The 23,857-nt window shown below is 28.0% G+C and overlaps 1 long non-coding RNA gene across 1 annotated transcript; it reads right to left on the bottom strand.

Annotated features, from left to right (window-relative positions):
* Window positions 1-243: 243 nt before the first annotated feature.
* On the bottom strand, window positions 244-10,943 carry LOC107847064. The gene is made up of 5 exons (XR_001667292.2): window positions 10,540-10,943; window positions 1,656-1,811; window positions 1,520-1,552; window positions 1,193-1,225; window positions 244-547 (listed from the first exon to the last, which is right to left on the bottom strand). It is a non-coding gene; the product is annotated as an uncharacterized LOC107847064 (long non-coding RNA).
* Window positions 10,944-23,857: the final 12,914 nt, after the last annotated feature.

Genomic DNA, 23,857 nt, shown 5'->3' with positions numbered 1-23,857 from the left:
AAGAAGATTTCTTGTTTAAAGCACTTTTTTCTTCAACAATAAAATCAACTCCACACTCTACAGAATATATAAAAATATAAATTCTAGTTAAAAATCATATTACAGAACTAATAATACTACTTAAAAACATTAAAAAATTAATTAAAAAAATTAATTTAAAAATATATATTTACCATTCAATTGAGTACAAATATCAACAGATACTCAATCACCATACTTGAATTGTACTTGCATTTCATTGAGTTTGCTTGACATCGGTGTATCAAATACAACCTTTTCATTGGTAGGAGAAGATTTCTATTCAAAATGTTCACAAACATTATAACAATAAAATTTAATATAAAATGAAATAAATAAATACATATGATCAAAGATGAAACCTTACTAACAAATAATTATATAATGTAGATTTAATTAATTAAATAAATAAAAAAATGCGTTTTTCAAATAAATCGTTTGATTCTTTTTTTGAAGAACGAATCTCATCCAGCATCACATTGACAGATTCAGCCACAAATTTCTTGATATCCTCAAATCGATCATCAACCTACAGGTATAGCAAGAAAAGTCATGTATGTTACTTCTCCTTCCTACATTCATAGTGGACCACACAAACGTACAGAGTTTTAACTCAAATCATGATGGTATATGTTTTAGCATGTATGAAATAAAATGGCATGCTAAAATAATCTCAAATAGATCAATAGTACCAAAAAAGCTTAAAGAGAAAAACATTGTTGGAAAAAATGACTAGATAGGATTAATAAAAAGTGTCAGAAAATATTCTAATAATAGTAATGCACCTATCATCCAGCTTCATGACAGAATGGACTAAGTCATGAGCATGCCAATGGTCCTGTATTTTACAAAAATGAGCTCTAAGAGAATGGGTTGTATTGTGTCACGACATGCATTGTGTCACACTTCACATTTTTGAATAAGTAAGGTATTGTTTTTAACCTGATTATTAGTTTTTTTTAAAAGAAAAGTTTGCTCTTTAATAGCAAAGTGATAGAAATAGGCGATCAGTCAGTTACCAGCTTTGAGGGTAGCACCATTAAATCACTACGATATGAAAATTTGATACAATCAAATCAAACACAATTCTTTAGCTAATTTGTAATGACAAACATGAATTTAATGAAAATATACAATAAATAATCAAATAAGACTGTGTAGTTAAAGATCATACCTTTTTTTGAAAAGAAGTCATATTCGCAAGTATCTGTACATTAAAATAAAATAAATAACTTATGAATGTTATCATAAAACATAATCAATTGAAAAATAAAATAAAAATTAACAGATATAGAAAAGCTATCCAAATTGTGCAAGATTCAGTTATAACCAAAAAAAAAAAACTAAAGTACTTTTCAAATAAAAAAAGTTGTAAGAATACATGTACAAAACATAAAGCACAAGTGTACATCAAAACTAACTAGATACATATACAAATACATGTTAATGAGCAAATAACATACAAAATATTAAATTTCTTACAAAAATATTAATAAAATACCTTTTTCTGAAAGAGTAACGAATCAGCCTGCATCTGTCAAGACGAAAAAAAATTCTATATTAACTACACATCTTACCAAAAAAATATATCTAAAAATGAAAAACACAAAGTCAGTATATGATATTCAAATATGTACCTTTTCAATTTTCATTTTAAATTAAGTGTATGCATTATTCATCACAGAATTCTTTACACCCTCAAAATTTCCTTGATAAAAGCTATCCTGATGAATAGCATTCAAATTGAATTCTACCATCTCTTCATCAGAGAATATGATGTCTCTAAACTTGTACTGCAATAAAAAAAATATATGAGTTAAAAAATTAAAATAAAAACTAAAATAAAAGGCTAAAAATTGTAACATATATATATATATATATATATATATATATATATATATATATATATATATATATGTTGCAGAAGTTATAATCACAAGTACCTTATTACTATACTGCTTAAACATGGTCCTCTTCAGTAATTAATCATCTTTCTTTAAAATGAGCCTTTCTTTAAAATGTAAAAAAATTACTGAAGACTCGTAAGAGTAGAGCACCTTCAGTGTAAATATATTTTATTAAGATGAAGAAGGGGGACCTCAGGTAAAGATAGAGATTTTGTAAAGTTGAGATTAAGTGAAGATAAAAAATTATTTTTTGGAGAAAACTCTCAAAGGTGTTTTTGTAATTTGACTGAAGGTGCATTGTAAAGATGAGTCTTTAGTGTGTGAAAAATGGTCTTCTCTTGTCCCATCAATTCAGACGATGACAGTCTTTTTAAATTTCAAGATAATAAAATTTATGCTGAAGGTGCATTGAAGGAAATGAATCTTTCTTCAAAAATGTAAAATTCATAGAAGGCTCATGACCATCAATGAGTCTTTCCTTAAAATGTAAAAGATTCACTAAAGACTCATGAAAGTAGAGCACCTTCAGTGTAAATATATTTAACGTTTGTCTATTTTTTAATGTGAAAATTGCACACTGAAGGTGCTCTATGTCCATGCATTTTCACCATTTTGGTCATGAAAAATCTGACAAACCCGTTTATTGAAATTGACCCTAATATGACACTATTTTGATCCAACTCTCGAGAAAGAGAGTACCTTTGCCTCCTTAATTAGTTTCTTTCTACAAGACATCTAAACTAACTAAAGAAAAATTTCCAAAGTAATTTTTCATTCATTCCTCTCACAGCATTCTCACTCAAGCAAAACTTAAGAAAAATATTGTAGATGTATACATCTATGACCTTTATTCTTTAATTTTCTTTTCTCATTGTTATTTATACTTGTACAATCACCATATATATATTATTATATATATATATATATATATATATATATATATATATAAAGTAAAATATTACTTATTTTCGTATAAAAATATCTAATGCTAACATATATGGTTCACTTCTCAATATTTTCATTGTATCCATATCTTGTGTAGGGGTGTACAGACCAAACCGTCAAGTCAAACCAAACCGAAGAACCAAACCAAATCGAGAAAAAAAACAACTTATGGTTTGATTTGGTTGGTTTGAAGTTTGAAAAAAAAATCGACCATTCTTGGTTTGGTTTGGTGTTAACCAAAAAAAAGGTCCATTCGAACCCAAATCAAACCAACATAATATATATATATGTATATAATTTAACTTTTTATACATAAAAGAGAAAATACCCAATTACCCCCCTGAAGTATACCCAAAAAGGTTATGATACACCGTAACTTAAAGGGGGTACTATTACCCCCTGAACTAATTAAAAGTGAAATTCTTACCCCCTTGGTATCTATGTGGCACACACGTGTGCCTACGTGGACACTTCAGCATGTTGTGCCACGTAAGTGTCAGGTATGTGCCACATAGGTAATAAGGGGGTGAAAATTTCACTTTTAATTAGTTCAGGTGGTAATAGGACCCCCTTTAAGTTGAGGTGTGTAATAACCTTTTTGGGTATAGTTCAGGGGGGTTATTGGGTATTATCTCTACATAAAATATTAATTATAATCTACTTTTTAAATACTTTTTTAATTAGTTTTATTAATTTTTAATATTTAGAAAGTAGATGTATGTGTGTGTGTTTGTATTTATATATATATATTCATATTTGGGCCTTTAAGTTGTAATATTTATCCATTAATTGCTAATAAAATGATCCAAAATCCAATATAAACTTAAAACCTAAAATTTTCACTCTTCATCTTATTTTTTAGTTTCAAGAGAGTTTTTCGCTCCTCAATTTTTTATAATTGTGGTTTTCATTAGCACATGAGTGAAAACATACTTGATCTAAACTTCAATCACAATATAATTGTAAAAAATAAAGATTATCAAAAAAATTTGAGAAAAACCAAAAAAATCGAAAGAACCGACTAAAACCTAAATCGAAAAAACCGGTTTTATGTTGGTTTGATTTGGTTTATAGTTTTAATAAACCGACATAATTGATTTATTTTTTTTCAATAGAAAATCAAACCAACCCGACCTATGTACATCCCTAATCTTGTGTATCATTTATTGAATGATTTTCATGGTCAGTTGATCCTGTAAACATAAAAAATAATTTTGGTTATTAAATATAAAAATAAAAATATCATAAAAACTTGATAATAAGAATTTTTCTTCAAAATTCAAAAAGTTTGATCACATATTTAAAATTACATTTTAATTAGACACTATATAACATTAAAAAATATTTTAAATATTAAGATAATTTTTTGAAAAGATTGAATTTTTAATGTTGTAAATTTTGTCTTATGCAGATTGTTCTTGAAATAAAAAAATGGACGATGCACATGTTGACAAAGACAAAGACTCCTCTGGCCAAGAAGGTAATTAAAGTGTAGATATTTCTATTAAATAAATATTATCTATAGTTTATCTATTTATTAAATTTCGATACTTACAATAAAAAATTATTATTGTAGATTTCAGCGTTAACGAGCATAATATTTGTAACACTAGCAAGAACTTTATTTTTGAGATTGGTATGAAGTTTAATTTGGAAGAGGAATCATACAATGCATATAATTCATATGCCGTGGCAAGAGGTTTTGGTGTTCGAAAGGCAGGAAAGACTACTAATATAAAAGGAGAGACAACAAGACGTTTATTTCTTTGTTCTTGTGAAGGACAATTGGAAAAATTTTCTCCTTTCCAAGAAAGAAAGCGATAAAGATTAGAATATAGATGTGGTTGTATGGCTCGTATAAAATTCAAAATTTCAAATGGAATATGGGAAGTATGTGAATTCAATGATGTGCATAGTCATCCCATGATAGAAGATAATTTGAAACATTACATACATTCACTACAAAAAAATTGACAATTTGTGGAAGTTTTAAGAAATCCCACTAATAATTCATTTTGTGACGTTTTATTCTAACTTCCACCGTATAATTTTTTTGTGGCAATTTTGTTAGAACATTGCCACGGTTCAATATAAATTATGGCGATTAATGACTACCGCAAATTTATTAAAATTTGTATCCTTTTTATATTTTTTATTTTATTATATTCAAATTATATGATATATAATACCAATCATTGATAGTTAACTCATTATATATAAATAAATGCACACCCTTCTCCTCCTTCATTTTAATAGAATTGTAATTCTTTTATCCTCTATTTTTCTTACCTATTAAGATACTCTCTGAATATATATATTTTACTTTGTATACCCAATTTCATTTCAATCTTTTATTTTATACGTTACTTCTTTGTATTAGATATTTTTGCAAATTGGTGATTTTGGTTGCCGCATCATATAATAATTTAAATTTCATAACTATCAAATCTAAGACAAATATTGTATGACCAATTTTAACTCAAATGCATTTTATATATTTATTATATACTTTTTAAAATAAAAATTAGATGCCGAATCAATAGTAATATTCATTATATTTGTCTTATATGCATTTTAACTTTATTTATGCTCATATAATAGTTATTTTTTAAGGTAAAATATTTTAACTAATAGTTACTAGTAAATTTTCTGGAAAAAATTTATTCTATGCACCAAAACAAATTTTTTCACATTTTACATTTGACCTTAAACCCAACCAAAATCCTAATATATTTCCCTCCTTTAAAAGAAAAATAAAGAAATTAAAAATTGTTAAAGATCAAAATTTCCCTCCAAAAAAAATAAAAATCAATCTAATAATCCCCTCCCTTCCCACGTACAACCCACGTAAAAGTATCAAATTCCACATCTCTTTTTCCCTTATTCCTCTCCCTTTCTTTCTAACCTTTCCTGGCTCATCTCTTTTTTTAATTTTTTTGGTGCCTACACATGCAGGACGAGTGATGTATATTGGTTCAATTTAATATTTTTTGTGAGATTTTTGAGAATTATTTTATTTTTTTCCAGGTTTAATAAGACGGGATGTATATTAAATAATAGTTTTATGAATATAAAGGTAATTGTTTATCACATAAACTTAAGTAATGTTTATATTCTTTTTACTCTCTTTTTAAATATTTATGTTCTTGTTACAATATTATCAATTGATCAGTTGATATCAGCTATTTTTTGTGAAAACATGCAATTTTCTATCATTTTTTGTGAATATTATATTTCTCGATCACTATTTAATGCTTGATCATTATTGAAGTAATTTTCTTTTATCTATAATCTTTATATATATATATTTGTCAAATGCCAAGTTATATATGAACTTATATTTGAGATGAATGTTGTACTCTTTTTTTTTTTTCAAAATGTACAAAAATATATGTACATTAATATATGTTTATCTAATCATTTATAAAATTTTCATTGTTTCAGTCAAATGCAGATATTGAGCGCACTTCATCATAAACAAAGGATTGAATGACTATAAGTCTACAACTCAAACCCCCAACGAAATGCATTGATTTTTAATGTTTATTTGATGTGGAACTATGTAGATTCTTAAGAATTTAAAATTGTAATATTCAAGTTATTATACACAAGTTTGTATTACTTCAATCATTTAGAATTGTGAAGCTTATTAATATTACTTCGTTTGATGAAATTTAATTTATGTTGAATATGTTAGTTAGTAAAATTATTGATTCCTATTATTTTGAAAACTTGATGTAAATCAAATTTTACTTTTTTTTTTAATTTTCAAAAAGGGATAATACCCACGAAAATACCTGAAGTTTGACTGGATTACCAGTTGAGCATACTGAACTTTGCGCGGGTCCTATTATCCCCTAGACTTTTTTTTTTGTATTTTAATGGCATATATTAGCCACTTGGCACACTGCGTGTGATTCAACGCATTGAGCGCGTGAACAGTGTTAAAAATATTTTAGAACTCTTTTTTTTGCTAAACAGCCCCATAATTTTATAATTATTTAAAGTTTTATATTTTTATTTATTTTTTCATTCTTCTTTCTTCTTAATGGAACTCGAAAAATCATGAAAAAAAATTTCATGTATGGCTCGGAATCTTTCCAAATTAATGGAAAGATTAATGGTTACAATTAATGAAAAAAAATTTTCGAATCTTTCGAATTCTATTTATAATTTGAACTCGGAATTATAAATGGATTCGAACTTGGAATTATAATTCGGAAAGATTAATGGTTATAATTAATGGAAAGATTTCAAATTAAATTTTATGTATGTAACTCGAAAAATTCCTTAATGGTTATAATTTAATGAAACTCGCTAATTGAAACTCAATGAATGATTCAGAAGATTCAAACTCGAAAACTCGCTAATTTAATTTCGAGTTCCATTAATGGAAATTGAAACTTCCGAGTTCCATTAACGGAAGATTGAATAGCTTTATAGAAATTGAATCTTCCGAGTTCCATTAACAGAAGATTGAATAATTTCATACATGAAATTAAATTTTTTTGAATCTTTCGAGTTTCATTAATGAATTTTTCAAATCTTCCGAGTTCCATTAATGGAAATTGAATCATGAAATTAAATTTTCCAAATCTTTCGAGTTCCATTAATGAATTTTTCGAATCTTTCAAGTTCCATTAATGAAAATTGAATCTTCCATTGAGTTTTCAATTAGCGAGTTTCATTGAATCTTCCATTGATGGAACTCACTAATTGAATCTTCCGAGTTTCAATGGAAAATTAATGGAAGATTCCATTCAATTATTTGAAAAAACTTTCTTCATAAATTCAATGAAATCATTTGGAATATTTAATATGGTTGTAATTGTGAAAAAATATTGAAAAGTGATAAAATGAAGAAGAAACGACGCGTGTACTACACTTTCCATGGAGAAAACTGGGTATACATTTTGAGGGGGGGATTAATTCCACTTTAAAAAAGTCTGGGAGGAAATTAATTTCAATTAAAAAAGTATAAGGGGGTAATAGGACCCCCGCAAAGTTCAATATGCTCCACTGAAAATTTGGTTAAACTTCAGGTATTTTTGTGGGTATTATCCCTTTAAAAAATGATACTTTGTGGCAGTTGTAAGTCATCATAAATCAAAATATACAAATATTAATCTCATAGCACGATAATTATAAACTCACTCAAATCTAATTTTTAAAATATTGAGATCATATTGTGAAGGTTCTAAATTATCACAAATTGATATTGAAAACCTCCACAAATTTAAAAGTCATATTGTTCCGACTGTCATGGAGGTTTATTAGAATAGTCGAAAATATACTTGTGGCAAGGCTAATTATGGCATTTCTTAAAACTGCCGCAATTCAATTTATGAGGGCCATAAACCTCCACAAGTTGACAAAATAACCCCTATAAATTGAACCTTTTTTTGTAGTGATTCTGGTCGTAGGCTTACAAATGCTACTAACAATATTCTTGGTTTTATGATTGATGCCGGTATTCGTACAAGAAAAATTGTTTGATATCTTCAAAATGAAGCGGGTGGAGTTGAAAATGTAGGATTCATTGAACAAAATGCTCATAACTTTGTTCAAGCACATAAGAGAAGTATGATTAGTAGTGAAGATGCTCAAACTTTGATAAATCATTTTATGCATTTGCAATCAGAGGACTTAAACTTCTTCTATGCTTTTCAAGTTGATGAAGATGGTATGTTATGCAATTTCTTTTGGAGAGATAGTATATCTAAATTTCACTATGAATGTTTTGGGGATGTGATGATTTTTGACAATACTTATCGTACAAATAGATATGATATGATTTGTGCTTCATTTGTTGGTGTGAATAACCACTGAAAATATTTTTTTTGTTGTGCATTCTTATTCAATGAAACCAGTGGTTCATTTGTTTGGCTATTTCAAGCATTTTTAAAGGCAATGGAGGGGAAAACACCAAAAATAATTTTTACCGATCAAGCTCCTGCCATAGCCTTGGCCATTAAAAAAGTCTTTCCCAACACGTGTCACCAACTATGCGAATGGCATATTGATAGAAATGCACAAAAAAATATACCCCAGCTTTACTTTAAGTCGGAATTTCGACACTATTTTGACACACTCTTGTGGAGGTGCAATTTAGAATCAGAATTTGAGTTAGTGTGGCATAAAATGATAAGTGAATGGGATTGTGCGAGTAATACTTGGCTTCAAAAGTTATATGATTTGAGAAAAAAATGGTGTCCTGCATTTAACCATTTAATTTTCTTGGCAGACATCAAATCAAGTCAAAGAAGTAAGAGCCCAAATAGAATCTTCATAGAAATGACATGCAAGACAATGAGTATAACTGAGTTTGTAAAGAATTACGAGCATCGAACAACTGAAATGCGAGATATTGAAGCAGCCGAGGATTATAAATCTCGAGGAATGCCTAAAATATCCATAGAAGATTGTGGGAAACATGTTGCTAGTGTGTACACGAGAAGAGTTTACACAAGATTCCAGCATGAATTTTTGCAAAGGGCAACCAAAAGAACATTCAGTGCTGAAACTAATGGCAATACTATCAAATATACAATTTAAAAGGGTGACAAGGGGCAAACTGAAGTTGTCCAGTTTAATTTCCTTGAAAATTCAATTATTTGTAGTTGTCATATGTTTGAGTCCATGGTTTGGTTATGTTGTCACTCATTAAAAGTTCTATTCTTTGACTTGAATTTTTCTTATATTCCTAAGAAATATATTTTGAAAAGATGGTCTAAGAATGCTAAGCATGGAGACAGATTTGAGGAATATACCACAAAGAAGAAAGCAGTAAAATCCACTATGGCAATTCGTTTGAATGGGTTAATGAAAGAGTCATTTGATGTTATGACTTTAGCAGCAAATGATGAGAATTCTGAAGAAATTGCTAGAAAATATTTGTATCAAACAAGAATTGAGATTAATAAACATCAAAGTGAGATATATAATGGAGATTGTAATAAAAATAAAGACAAATTCAGTTCTGTTAATCCTTTAACAGGGTGTACAGATCAAATTTTGAATCCAACTAAAAAAAAAGAAAAGGGGAATGAATATGGAAGAATGAAGCCAAAAGGTGAGGAAAAGATAAAAAAACATCACAAATGGCTTTCAAAAACAGAGCAACACTAGCACAAAATCATCAATTTTTGAATACAACACTGACTTTCGACACACAATTAACAGCAGTGCAGCAAATACAACATAAGTTCATGAAATTAATTTATGAGGTTTGATTTCTCTTCTAATCTGTTTTTAAATATAATTATCAGTGATTTTTAATATAATTTTTTGAAAGTGTTAATTTATTTTCTAAAAATTAAATACGCAGTTACATGGAGGTTCACGCAGCACTTTCAGTCAATTTTTGACTCAAAACATGAATCTGCAATTTGAAGCTTGCATGCAGAGCCAAGGATCAAAAAAATAAATTTTAGAAGAATTCAATTTCTTTTTTGAATGAGATTATATTGTGGACTTGATTTTTTGTATAATATACCCTTAATTTAGCAGCAAATTAGTGCAAAAAAAATATTATTTTTGTACTTTGATGTTACAACTAACATGCAAAGAAAATCTATGAAAATTTAAATTATCACATTTTTATAATTTTTTTAATTTAATTGTGTAAATAGCATAAAGATCTCATAAGAAGATGATGAAAGATTCATACCTGAAATCATGGATGATTAAATAAGTAAAATAAAATTCATGGAGATTTCACCCAATTCTTGATCCTTTCTAGCATTAGATTGAAAGGAATTTTCTTCTATATTTTTTTATTCTCTTCATCTTCAAATCTCACCTCGTTTTTCTTTGAATCAACAACAACACTAACAAATTTTGAATATCAATTTTTTTTTAAAAGAAATTTCTTGACTTGATCTACATAAACTATTTTGATTTTAACAATGTTTTGAGTAAAAGAACAGAACGAATAAGGCGTAAGCTCTAGAGAGTTTTGTGTTTATTTGATTTCTCATAAATTTTCTCTTTTAAGAGATAAGTAACAATAAATATATGTGGACCTCACAATCCACTAACTTTTTCATTTTTATTTTATTTGTTTTTGGACACATATCCTCTCACTTTTTATTAGCTTTAAGAAATTTGAGGTGGACCCACTTTGCAAGTGTCAATAAATCAATGGATCCTCCCACAACTTATATTGGTTGGACCTCAACCATGGTAAATTTTTTCCCACATGGCCATTTTTAAAACTAAAAATTATACAAATACACAACTTATGTTTTCAATATTACAAAAAATGTCAACTCCCTAAACATATTACAAAAATTCCAACATATACACAGAATGCTATGTATATATCAGCTATGTTATGTATATTAATAGGGAGAGAGAATAAAGTAATTAAAAAGTGGGAGAGAGTGTAATTACTTCCCAAAGGGATAGTATTTATGTTATTTATACTTTTTAAAAGGCAAAAATTCAGATATATGTAACTTTTAGTCCATAATTCTAAGGTATGGTTAAAGTTTGCATAATTACAAAATATAGATTTACCTTAAATTCCTTCCTTTCTCTCCCTCTTTCTCGCTCTCTCCTTCTTCTCTCTCTCATTTCTCTCCCCTTCCTCCATTTCCATCCCTCTATCTCGCTTCCCTTCAGATATAGGTAACTTTTCGTCATGACTAAAGTTTGAATAATTACAAAACATAGATATACCTTAAATCTCTCCGTCTTTCTCTCCTCTCTCCTCCTTATCTCTCTCATCTCTTTACCCTTCCTCCATTTCCACCCCTCTATCTCACTCCCCCCCTTCTCATTCTTTTATATTTTATAATTTCAAGAATCGTATATTTGTATATATATTGTACAAAATATATATATACTTGCTCGATATACATTTTGTAAATGTATATATACAGATACATAGTTATTTAATATACACTATGATAATATACAAATATTCATATATACAATTGAAAAAAAAATAGATGTACATATACAATTAACAACTTATACATATATGACTTATATAATTGACATATACAATTGATATATATGACTTATACATATACGACTAGTACAATTTACTTATACATGTATGACTTATACAATTACATCATATAAATAATTAATATACAACTTATACATATACGCATATATAATTGACACATAATTCACAATTTATAACAATTTAGTTATATAAAGAAAATAAATATTGAATTAAAAAGTAATTTGTATATTTGTATATACACTATGCAAAATGTATATGCACACACTCAATATACATTCTGCAAATGTGTGTGTGTGTGTGTATATATATATATATATAGTTATTTAATATACACTATGATAATTGACACATAATATACAATTGATAACAATTTAGTTGAATTAAGAAATCTTCTATGAAAAAATACAACGAATGTGTAGGGAAAGCACAAAATATCAGAAAATTTGAAAGAAGAAATAGAAAGAAAAATATTTCTTGATATATGTTAGAATAAACTTTGAGATTTGTTGAATTAGGAGGAATACATACTGCCGCTAAAACGGTCTAATAAAGGAATGACCTATTGCTGCTAAACACTCCAATCATCTAAGAGATAAACAAAAAATTAATTATGAGAGAGAAAGTTTTACTTGCCTTTGATATAAACATTAACCATACCATGTAATTATTAAAAATTATTAACTATGAATTGTAATTTGTAAAACATTAACCACACTATATAATTATTAAATTATTTTATCTATAATGTGTAATTTTCCCTTTTTAAAACTAATGGTCCAAGCCTATGAATATTTTATACTAAAAATTACACAAATACACAACTTATGTTTTCAATATTAAAAAAAATCTCAACTCCCTAAACATATTACAAAAATTCCAACATATACACAAAATGCTATGTATATGCCGGCTAGGTTATGTATATTAATAGGGAGAGAGAGAGTAAAGTAATTAAAAAAGTGGGAGAGAGTGTAATTACTTTCAAAAGGGTTGGTATTTATGTTATTTATACTATTTTATATCCTGTCAATAAAATAATTGTCATTTTATGATCATTGGGTCATTTGGCCATTTTCACCTTTCGAACTTGGGTCATTCGACCCTTTACTAAACATAGTTCAGTTTTGTTTCTATAAATTTTTTAACTGAAAAATATTTTGCTTTTTTTTGTTCTTTAAAAGTAATAATTAAATATAATTCTATAAAAACGATATAATTATTATATAGAACATGTATCTATATAGGATATATGTATAGAAATTGTATAGTTCTATCAAATATGTATATGCAGAAAATATTTATAAAAAATTATATAACATGTGTATAAAAATTATATAATTGTCGTATAAAATACATGAAAAACTGTATAATTACTATATAAACCGTGTATCAAAACTGTATAATTTTGGTATCAAAACTGTACAATTGATACAAAAATTGTACAATAATTATACAATACAATAATTTTGGGATAATTATACAGTTTTTATCGGGATAAGTTAGTTTCAAACTATACAATAATCATACAGTTTTTGTCGGATGGGATAACTTATTCCAAAATTAATAAATAGTATCGAGATAAGTTATCCCATCCAAGAGGTGGTATAAATAATTCTATCATAATTTACTTTGGGATAAAGTCATAAAATGATAAAATTATATATATATATGAGAGAGAGAGAACGTGAAATTTTGATAGTCCTCACATCAATTTTTTTTTGTCAATTTTATCCCTAATTTAAATTGTAATTACTCTATAAACTTTTATCCATTTTAGTATATTTGAACAACTATATGGACTTATTAAATGCTACAAAAGTGATGAGTCATGAAAAGATGATAGTGACATCATAAAAATTATTTATACAATCAAATTCAAAATTGATCAAAGGGTTTATTGTCTTTCTACTTTGTAGTTATTAATCTTACTTCAAATTTTTATTTTTTTCTAACAAATTTATCATGGACAAGTAATTAGAGTATCTTGAAATTCCCTTTCTAACTTAATACATGCATAATTATTAAATAAAATATTATTTTTTATATATAGTTAAACATGTTTGAAAATTTAATTTTTTAAAAAGTTACAATTCAACTTTTCAAATATTAATGATACTAAATAATGTAAAGTGAGAGTAATTTTTTCACATTTTTTTATGATTAATTTTTTTTTAAAAAAATGAGATTATCTAAATTTTATAGAATTTAGGACAAAATAAATAATTTAACATGAAATATTAAACTAAATAAGGTGAAGAGTATTTTTGTAAACAAACCATCTATTCTTAGAACGAATGCAATGCATATCATTTTTAGTAGCACAAATCAAATAATCACTACAACACAATGTCAGGATACAGGTGTCAAAATGAACCCAAATTGAGTTAACCTGCCCAATCTGTCCAATATTTAATCGGTTGGATTTAAGATAATTTACTATTGGATAAATCTCAACCCATTAAGTCTCAACCCATTTATAAATGTATAAATAACATAAATTCCAATCCCATTAAATATAATTACCTTCTCTTTCATCTTCTTAATTAATTTGTTTTCTCTCCCGATTAATATACATAACTCAGTCATTATATACATAAGACTCTATGTATATGAAAATCTAATTAGGACGTTTAAATAGGAAATTAACTGATCTTTCTTCTATTTAGCACGCAGTTTAGGCAACAACATTAATGATGAATTACTATTTTCCTTAATTTGTGTAACAACTATACTATTTGAAATTTTGAAAACAATAATACATTACAAAAATCATTCAAATAACAGAAATCACAAACAATGTAATCACTGATTTATGATTTCTTTTTAAAAAATTGAATTTATTTTTATGCAAGAAGATGAATATTGCAATTCTTTTGAGACACTGGTGAATGAAAATCTGAAACAAAATATGTCAAGTATAAAAGTGAAGGAATTGTTGTTGCAGAATCAATAACGTATTTGAGGTTGATTTCGACAGTTGCTGCAGAATTAGATATCGTCGAAGCTTGAAAATCAATTGATGTACGCTATGGTGTCGATAGTAATGAATAATCTATTCATTTTCGAAATGATAATGGTGTTATTTGTATGTCGAGTTGAATCATCTATTCGTATTTGATAATGAACCATCTAGTCATATCCGGAATGATAATTGATATGTATATATTCTAAATTTTTTAAAAAAATTGTATCCGTAATATACATACGTATTAATCTACTTAAAGACTCTAAGGCATACTTCAAATTTTTGGATATATTAATCATATTACGTTTTTCTTTTTTCAGTTATGTACTCTGATGTTATAATGAGGATTGTAAATGGATGTTGAAAGCATCTACTTACAAGAAAACTGATGCTTTTATCATTCGGGGGTGAAACACTATCATCAACAAAATCAATGTTACAATCAAGCGAAACACTATCATCAAACATAAATTGATATTGATGATGCAGACATGTCGATCACAATAGGTATTCTTGTAACTTTTTTTGAAGGAGAAATAGGTTTTCAATGATTCTACATACAATTTTTATTCACCCATTTATCATTTAGTAATTATTTGTATTTCTTTTTTGAATCGTTTTAATTATTTTTTTGCTACGAACAGTTGTACATCATTTTATTCAGTTTACCATTTCATTACTTTTGATATTTTAATTTTTATTTTAAAGTGTAAATCGCTAATATTCTATTACCTTAATCTTTAATTAACTGGTTTCTTAAACCACAAACATATGTAAATTAAAGCATTTTGTTTTCCAGATTCTTTTTCAAGTAGGTATGTATGTGCATGTGTTACATATACATGTAACAATATACAATTGCTATGCTTTACTTCAATTTATATGTTGACAAATAGTTTGAATATTCATGCTTATACATAACTTCAATGAATATGAAGTCGTATACTTATGTATATGAAAGTTTATGTATTAGTCTTATCTGATTCAACCTATTAGCTAATCTTATGAACTTTTTATATAACTATTATATATCCTAAGTTTATCAGTACTGTGTTGTTAGGTATAATTTTAATCTTTATGTACGTGAATATATATACATTGTTATTCTATGTATATGACTACACATACAATATAAGTCTATGTTCATGACTACATATACATAGTAATTCTATGTATATGTCTATTTATGCATGACAATTCTATGTATATGACAACATCTACATTGTAATTTTATGTATATGACAAGAAATATGTTGAAACTATAACTGCTCATATGTATTGTTATATGAATTTTTTATTCATGAACGAATATACTTATGCATTGATAATCATACGATAATTATGATAATAAAAAAGTATGTATATGATATTTTTAACTTCAATGTATAAATATATACATAAAATATATAGATTTCTTGTCTTTGCTTCTGCTATATGCATGTTGCAATGTACCTAAACATACTGATTTGGGTTGTTCAAGAAGTTGGATTTGCTATTGTCATTGTTTTGAAACATAAATATGGTGGTGTGATTTTAAACTTTTGTAATGAACTCATGTTTTTATGTCATTGAATAGTTAAAATATGAAAATGCATAAGCTAATCTAATAGGTTGGATTTGATTAATAGCTTGAAAATAGAATACCCATATATTAATTATATATATAATTACATAAATATTTTGTATATATTGATATCATTTCTATAAGATTAACATATACTAACTTTTATACCACATATACGTACCTTATAACAAAAAGTAATAGGCACAACACACAATATCATGCAGAAAAATATTTTAACTAATAATTCAAAAACATAAGTTAATATGTTCTAATAACTTTGTACATACAAAACACCTAAAATAATTTAATAATCCAAAATCCTAACAAATCCACAGAAAGGAAAAAAAATTTCACCATAAGTATCTTTAAGACTATTCAATGCTAACTATTCTTGTTTCATTAGGTATGAGGATAAATTTTGTCCTTAGTCTTGGAGGGTCGTCATTATAACTAACATATCATTTCTTCGCTTTTTGTAAATCGTAATTCTGAAAAAGTGATGTGTATCTCATACGATGATATTCTGCCTCAAAATCAATTGAAGGCACAACAACTCCTTTACTTAGGTATTCTGCATATCCAACAATAAACACTCCACAGTCTCCTGCATGCAAAAAATATACATACATATTTAATGTTATTTATATAGATTGACCACTACTAAAGCACAAACACATTAATGAGAAAACAGACATAACGTTGTCCACACTAACATTCATATTCAAAAATAAAAAATTTCACATTACTGAAAAAACACTGATATACATATTGCGTAAAAAAAAAATTAATCAAAGAATACTCCAAAACAACTTAATTGCACAGACCTTTCTGTCATAAAATATTGAATGTGCATAACAGTAGCATATATACATAACTTTTGATATGTATATTGGTATAACTAAACCAAATAATTCATACAGAAATTATAAAAACACAATACCCAAAGTCTGTGATGTATATGAACTATACATATCATTATAATTCAAATACGTACCAGTAGTTATGTATATGTCTATCATATACATAAGTACTGATATGTATATACACCGACAACTACTAACGCACTATCAAATTCACGAAAAACCCAACATATTGATGCAAAACTAACAACCATATTCAAAAATAAAAAATAAAAAAATTTTGCATTGATAAAAAAATGCTATATCCCAGTACGATAAACAACCATCTCATTATATTTCAAATATGTACCAGCAGTTATGTATATGTCTATCATATACATAAATACCGATATGTACATACACTGACAACTACTAATACACCCTCAAAATCATGAAACAATTTACATAATACTGCAAAATTAACAATCATATTCAAAGATAAAAAATAAAAAAAACTCACATTGATGAAAAAAATGAAAAAATTTAAAAAATAAAAAATCAAATAATACTCCACCGATTTGATTTTTTGAACTTCGATCAATAATTTTTTTGATCTTCTTCATCTTAACGGGGTCGTTACGATATTTTGATCTATTTTCAATAAAATTAGGGTCTTCATAATCAAATTATTCAAAAACGAACCAATAACTCAATTTGTTGGTTTACAATGGTCTAACTGAGTTAATCCTAAACTAAAAGACTGAGCATCATCCATTTACTAAATAATGAGTGAATGTAGTACATGCAAGAACTTATTCTATAGAATTTTAAATTTTGGTAAAGTAGAAAAAGAAAATCTTACTCAAAATCGAAGAAAAAGAGTTTGAACTTATTTTATTGAATGAACAACATGCAAGAAATTGTTCAATTGGAAAATATTATTTTTTTGGTAAAGTCGGAAAAAAATAACTAACCTCAGATCTTAAAAATTACAGAATGTTATAAATAACATTTTTGTTAGAATTGAATGCAACTAAATAAGAGTTTGAATCAAACATGGTAATGAATTCAAAAAATGATAACCGCTACATAATGACTCCTTGATTTTAGGCTTATTCCAAGGAGAACGAGTCGTACAAAAATTGGTAAAGTTATGTATATTTACTTTTAGAGAGAGAAATTGAAAAAATGAAATTTTTGTAATATGTTTTGAGAGTTGGAATTTTATGTAATAAGCGATACTTAATTTGTGGCTTTGTGTAGTTTTTAGTTTATAAATTGGATTCAAATGAGCCCAATTCAATCTCCATCTCAACCCTTTAATAGAAAAATAATTTTTTTAATGAAATTAGGAAAAACAAGCGACAATATATCCTCCCACTCTTACAATGACTCACCTCACTTCATCCCAACCCCACTACACCCCAGCTTACCCCACCCCATCTTGCCTCCATTAAATATATTATTTTTATTTCTTAAAAAGCTTTTTATAATTTTTTTTGCCCTAACCCCACCTCATTCCCATCCCCCACTCACCCCGAACCCCCACCCCCACCTCCATCCCAAAAATTAATTCTTTTATTTTTTTTAAAAAAATAAAAATATTTTCTTACCTCACGATCAAGATCCTACCTTCCCCCTTCACCGCATCCCCTATCCCCCCTCCCCCCCAAAATTTTTTTTCTTTTAGAATATTTTTAAAAAATAAATAAATAATATTTTTTATAAAAAAAAAAACTTACCCTAATCCATCTCTCCCTACCTCCTGCATCTCCCTACCCGACAATACCCCATCCCCAAGATAAATATAGTTTTTAGAAAAAGTTAAATTTCTTTTCGTTTTTGTTAGAAAAATTTTTTTTACCTCAACCCTCACCCCTTTCCTACCCCCACACCCCGTACCCCACACCCCAACACCACTCTCAATTTTTTTTAAAAAAAGTTAATTTTTTTTTAAAAAAGTTTTTATACCACCCCCATGGCATACCCCTATCCAAAAAAGTTTTTTTTTTTTTTTTTTTAAATTCTTACCTCAATTCCATCCTAACCCCCGATCCCCAACCCCATATCCCTCTCTCAAAACTGAATTTTTATTTTTTTAAAAAATAAATTTTAAGAAAAATTCTTACCCCACCCCCCCCCCTCTCTACCCACCCACCCCAACTTTCCAATCTATCAAATTTGTTTTTTTGAGTTGGGTTAACAAGTAGTAAATATCAATATGTTGATATTTTTTTTGACTAAGCGGGTCAAGACCCAATTCGATTTTTATCCATTTCAACTCAAAGTGAATTTAGGCGGGGCATGACCCAACCTGATATTCAATTCAACCCATTTAATATTTTCAATCTCAACTCAATTCGCCCATTTGACACCCTTATATCAGGATAACTAAGTCCAGGACAACTAATCTCAATATAACTAATCCTAATATAACTTGTTTTCCAACCAAACAACCCCTTAAAACATCAAACTTATGAACTACAAGCAGACATGATGACTAAAGCCTGCTTGCTTGGTCACACTTATATATAGTAGTAAAATGTTTTAACTCAAACGAACCTAAGTAATTTACAGAACTTTTTATTTTGTCTCTTAATAATGGACAACAACGACTAATAAAGTAAGGAAAACACAACACAAAATGTCATTCGTGCTAAAACATTGCGGGAATAAGAATAAAAAGGCCTAACTCAATCCCTTAAATTTGTCATACTATTTCATTTAGACATTTGAATTAAGCAATGTTTCAATTGAACATCTCAATTCCTAATAAAGTGTTTCAATTAGGCACTTCGACTCAATTTTTTTTTTTTAAAAATCACGCGTGTTTTATCATTCATCGATGAGACAGTTAAATTAAACATGTAAAATATGCCACCTCTTTTAGTTATACCATCAATCTTAAGTAGAAATCATCTTGGGTTTCACAGTTTATTGAGAGGAATGCAAATAATTAAAAGAAACAATATATTTTATGGGGTTAACAATTTAATAGACAAATGAGAACATACTAAAGGAATTTTCAAATTTTGAAACAAACGTATTTAATTGATATACTTTATTAGAAATTAGAGGCGTTCAATTAAATATCACTCAATTCCAATGCCTAAATAAAATATCTTTATAAATTTAAAAAGCTCATCATCATTAAACCGAATAGAAAAGTAGGTGTGTTTTTGTACTGTTATGTGCATAAAAGATTCCATTTTTCTGCTAGTGTTCTTCTCTTTTGAAGATGGTACAAATTTTACCTATTCTGTCTTTTATTTTCTTCTACTTTATTGGAAAGAATTATTGGAACTTTGTAATTGGCTAGGAAGCTATACGACTGTACTTGTTTAGGACATAGTATTTTATATAGTATTTCCTTCGTTTCAGAATAAGTAAATTGTTGGATTTTGATATATAGATTAAGAAAAAAACATTGAAGACATAAAAACGGAGGGAGTACCATTTGCATGTGTTCAAATAAGAATGTGAAAAGTTGCCAGTTTGATTCTTCGAATAATATCCACGTCGTGAAAAAAACAAAAGCCGATTTTCTATTTAATACCCGTTCAATTGTTTGGATGGGATAATGAGGCGCTGTTTACTCATTTGAAATTGTATGAGTTTTGTTAAGTTTGAAATAGTTATTTCCCTCGTTAGAAACATTTTCATACATAGTACATCTGATTCTATGTTAATGTAGTATGTTTTAGTATTTTAATACTAGCAGATGCTAGCATTAAGATAATATGTATTTGAGTAAATATATAATTACTCCACTGATGTTGGTCGAGATTTTAAAAAAGACACCTAAACTTTGAATTCGACTTATTACCCCACGATTCTTACTTAATCCGTTGCAAACACATCATTTTTTGCTGAATCTCAGTCGCAACAAGGAGAGTGAAATACATGCACCAATCAGGTGCGGCCACGTGTCAAATACGTTTAATTTATATTTTTTTAATAAAATTTTACTTTTTATTTAATTTAACACCCCATCCCACCCCCTCTTCCCCCACCCCACCCCACCCCCTCTTCCCCCAGCAGCTCTCCTCCACTCCCCACCCCCATTCAGCACCCCATCCCATCAACATCTCCCCCAAACACCCCCCACCTCCGTCACCATTCTCTCTCTCCGTCCATTTTTTTTTCAAATCAATTCAAAAAATAATTTTATGATTGAATTGAGAGTTTTATGATTGAATTGAGTTATAAAGATAGTTAAATGATTTGATTTAACTGAAAAATTGAGCTTTAATGATATGATTTAAAAAAAAAAAGCTTTAGTGGTGACATTGTGTTGAAGAGTTTTAATGGTGTTGAAGAAGATATTGTGTTGAAAAAGAAATGGTGGGTAATTAAATGATATGATTTAGTTGTAAAATGAAGCTTTAATGAATGATTTAAAAAAAAAAAGCTTCAATGGAAGCTTTAATGGTGAATTGAGTTGAAGAAGAAAGAGTGGGTGGGTTGGGGGGGGGGGGGGGAGAAAGTAGGGATAATTTTAAAAAATAAATAAATATTATTTAAAAAGAATATAAATTATATATTAAATTATTTTACACATGACAACTTTTAATTGGTCAAAAAAGTCAAATTCAAGACCTTTCACGTGCCTGTGGGGCGTGTATACACGCAGAGAGTAAAAATGGTGTGTATGCAACAAAATCAAGAAGAATCGTGGGGTAATAGGTCGAAGTTAAAGTTTAGGTGTCTTTTTGCAAATTTTGGACAAGATCAGGGGGTAATTATGTATTTACTCTATGTATTTTAATACGATCAGATATTTGCATTAAGATAGATTATCTACGTGACGACATTTTTTAATGTGTGATTTTTTCTCGAATTCTGTATTAACACAAAATGTTTTATGTAGCAGACTATCCTTTCTTTTTTTTTTTTAAAAAAAGAAATGCTCATATAAAAAGAAATATGTTCAAGGATAATTTATTTGTAGTTTTTATGCCCTTTGAGAATTATCTCGAGTTCTCAAATGTAATTTATTATTCGCAAATTACATTTTGAAATTTCCGTACAATGTGAAAATTATGACTTCTTAAAACACTTTGAAAAACTCACATAAGTCAAATGATGTACCTCAATTTTTTATGCCAAAGAAATTGATGAAAAAAATACTAATTATCATGAAGAATAACAAATTCATTATGATTTCACAAAGTGGGTATGGTGATGGTAGAATGTATATATGCCATACTGTTGTTACAACAATGAAATAGTGTCTAGTCAGCAGTAAATTAGTTAGTAGATGACAGACTGTCCTAATGTTAGTTATAACTAAGTGTCTAGTCAGCAGTGGATTAGTTAGTAGATGACAGACTGTCCTAGTGTTAGTTATAACTAATTAGAATTAGAGTTGAGATAGTGAGACAAAATCGGTTAGAGCGAGTGTAGCTAGCTGACTCTCTCTCTATATATTGTACATTGTATACTTTGGAGCTAAAAAGCAATAAAAAATATTTTTTCATTCTTCTCTATTATTCTATAGCTATACTTTTCTATTGATGAAACTCAACATGGTATCAGAGCCCGATCAATTGAATTGCTTGCCAATTGTCATATAGTTACATCCAGCGAAGATAGCGATTGAAAATCATATCCATCGTCACTCAAATTTGTAACTAATTGCTGTAATTTTGCAAAATTTGAGCATTTAATAGCTCGATTATGTTCTCTCTCCTTGTTTGTGTTGCTCAAATTTGTGATCAATTGTTGTTTTTCTATAAGATCTAAGTATTTTTATTACCCGATTATGTTTTCTATCATCTATGGTGAGTATAACTGGTGTTACTAATGTTGAAACTCTTAATTCATCTGGTGTTACTACAACAGTGATTGATCATCACCATTCTCTGTATCTATAAGAATGCGATACTCCAGGTAGTTCAATTATTTCTATACAGTTAACTGGATTTGAGAACTACGCATGGTGGAGTAGATCAATGCGAATTGGTCTCTTAGGCAAGAGTAAGCTAGGATTTGTGGATGGATTACATGCGAAGGAGAAGTTTAAACCTGCATTGCATGATTTATGGAAGAAATGCAACACAATAGTACTTTCATGGATCATGATTTAAGTGAGCAAAGAATTACTTATCGGAATTGTCTGCTAATTGAATGCTCAAAAGATTTGGTCTGATCTAAAAGAACGATTTGACAAAGTAGATAGATCGCGCTTCTTCTTTCTGCATAAGGAAATTGCAATACTAGTGCAAGGTACATCTTCTGTATCATCATACTTCTCTAAGATGAAAGAGCTTTAGGAGGAATATGATTCTCTTATGCCATGTCCTAGCTGCTCGTATGAAGAATCACAAACTTATGACTCATATTTTGAACATCAACGCTTAATGTAGTTTTTAATGGGACTTAGTGACTCAAATAATCAGTGCAAGAGTCAAATTATGATGTTGTATCCTCCTCCTTTTATCAATAAAGCTTATTCCTTGGTTATATCGGACGAATATCAACAAATACTTACTAAATCTAACTCTATTAGCATAACTGAAATATCTGATGGTATGTCATTTTTCGGTGGGTACTTTCAATTCTGGGATCAAACAATAGAGTACTTCCTTTAAAATATCTGATAGAGGTGGTGCACACAATGGTAATAGACAAGGTAGTACA

This window comes from Capsicum annuum, chromosome 11 (assembly GCF_002878395.1).
Source record: "Capsicum annuum cultivar UCD-10X-F1 chromosome 11, UCD10Xv1.1, whole genome shotgun sequence".
NCBI classification, from domain to species: Eukaryota; Viridiplantae; Streptophyta; class Magnoliopsida; order Solanales; family Solanaceae; genus Capsicum; species Capsicum annuum.
The sequence above is the reverse complement of the archived record's forward strand: the minus strand, read 5'-3'. Positions and strand labels throughout refer to the sequence as shown.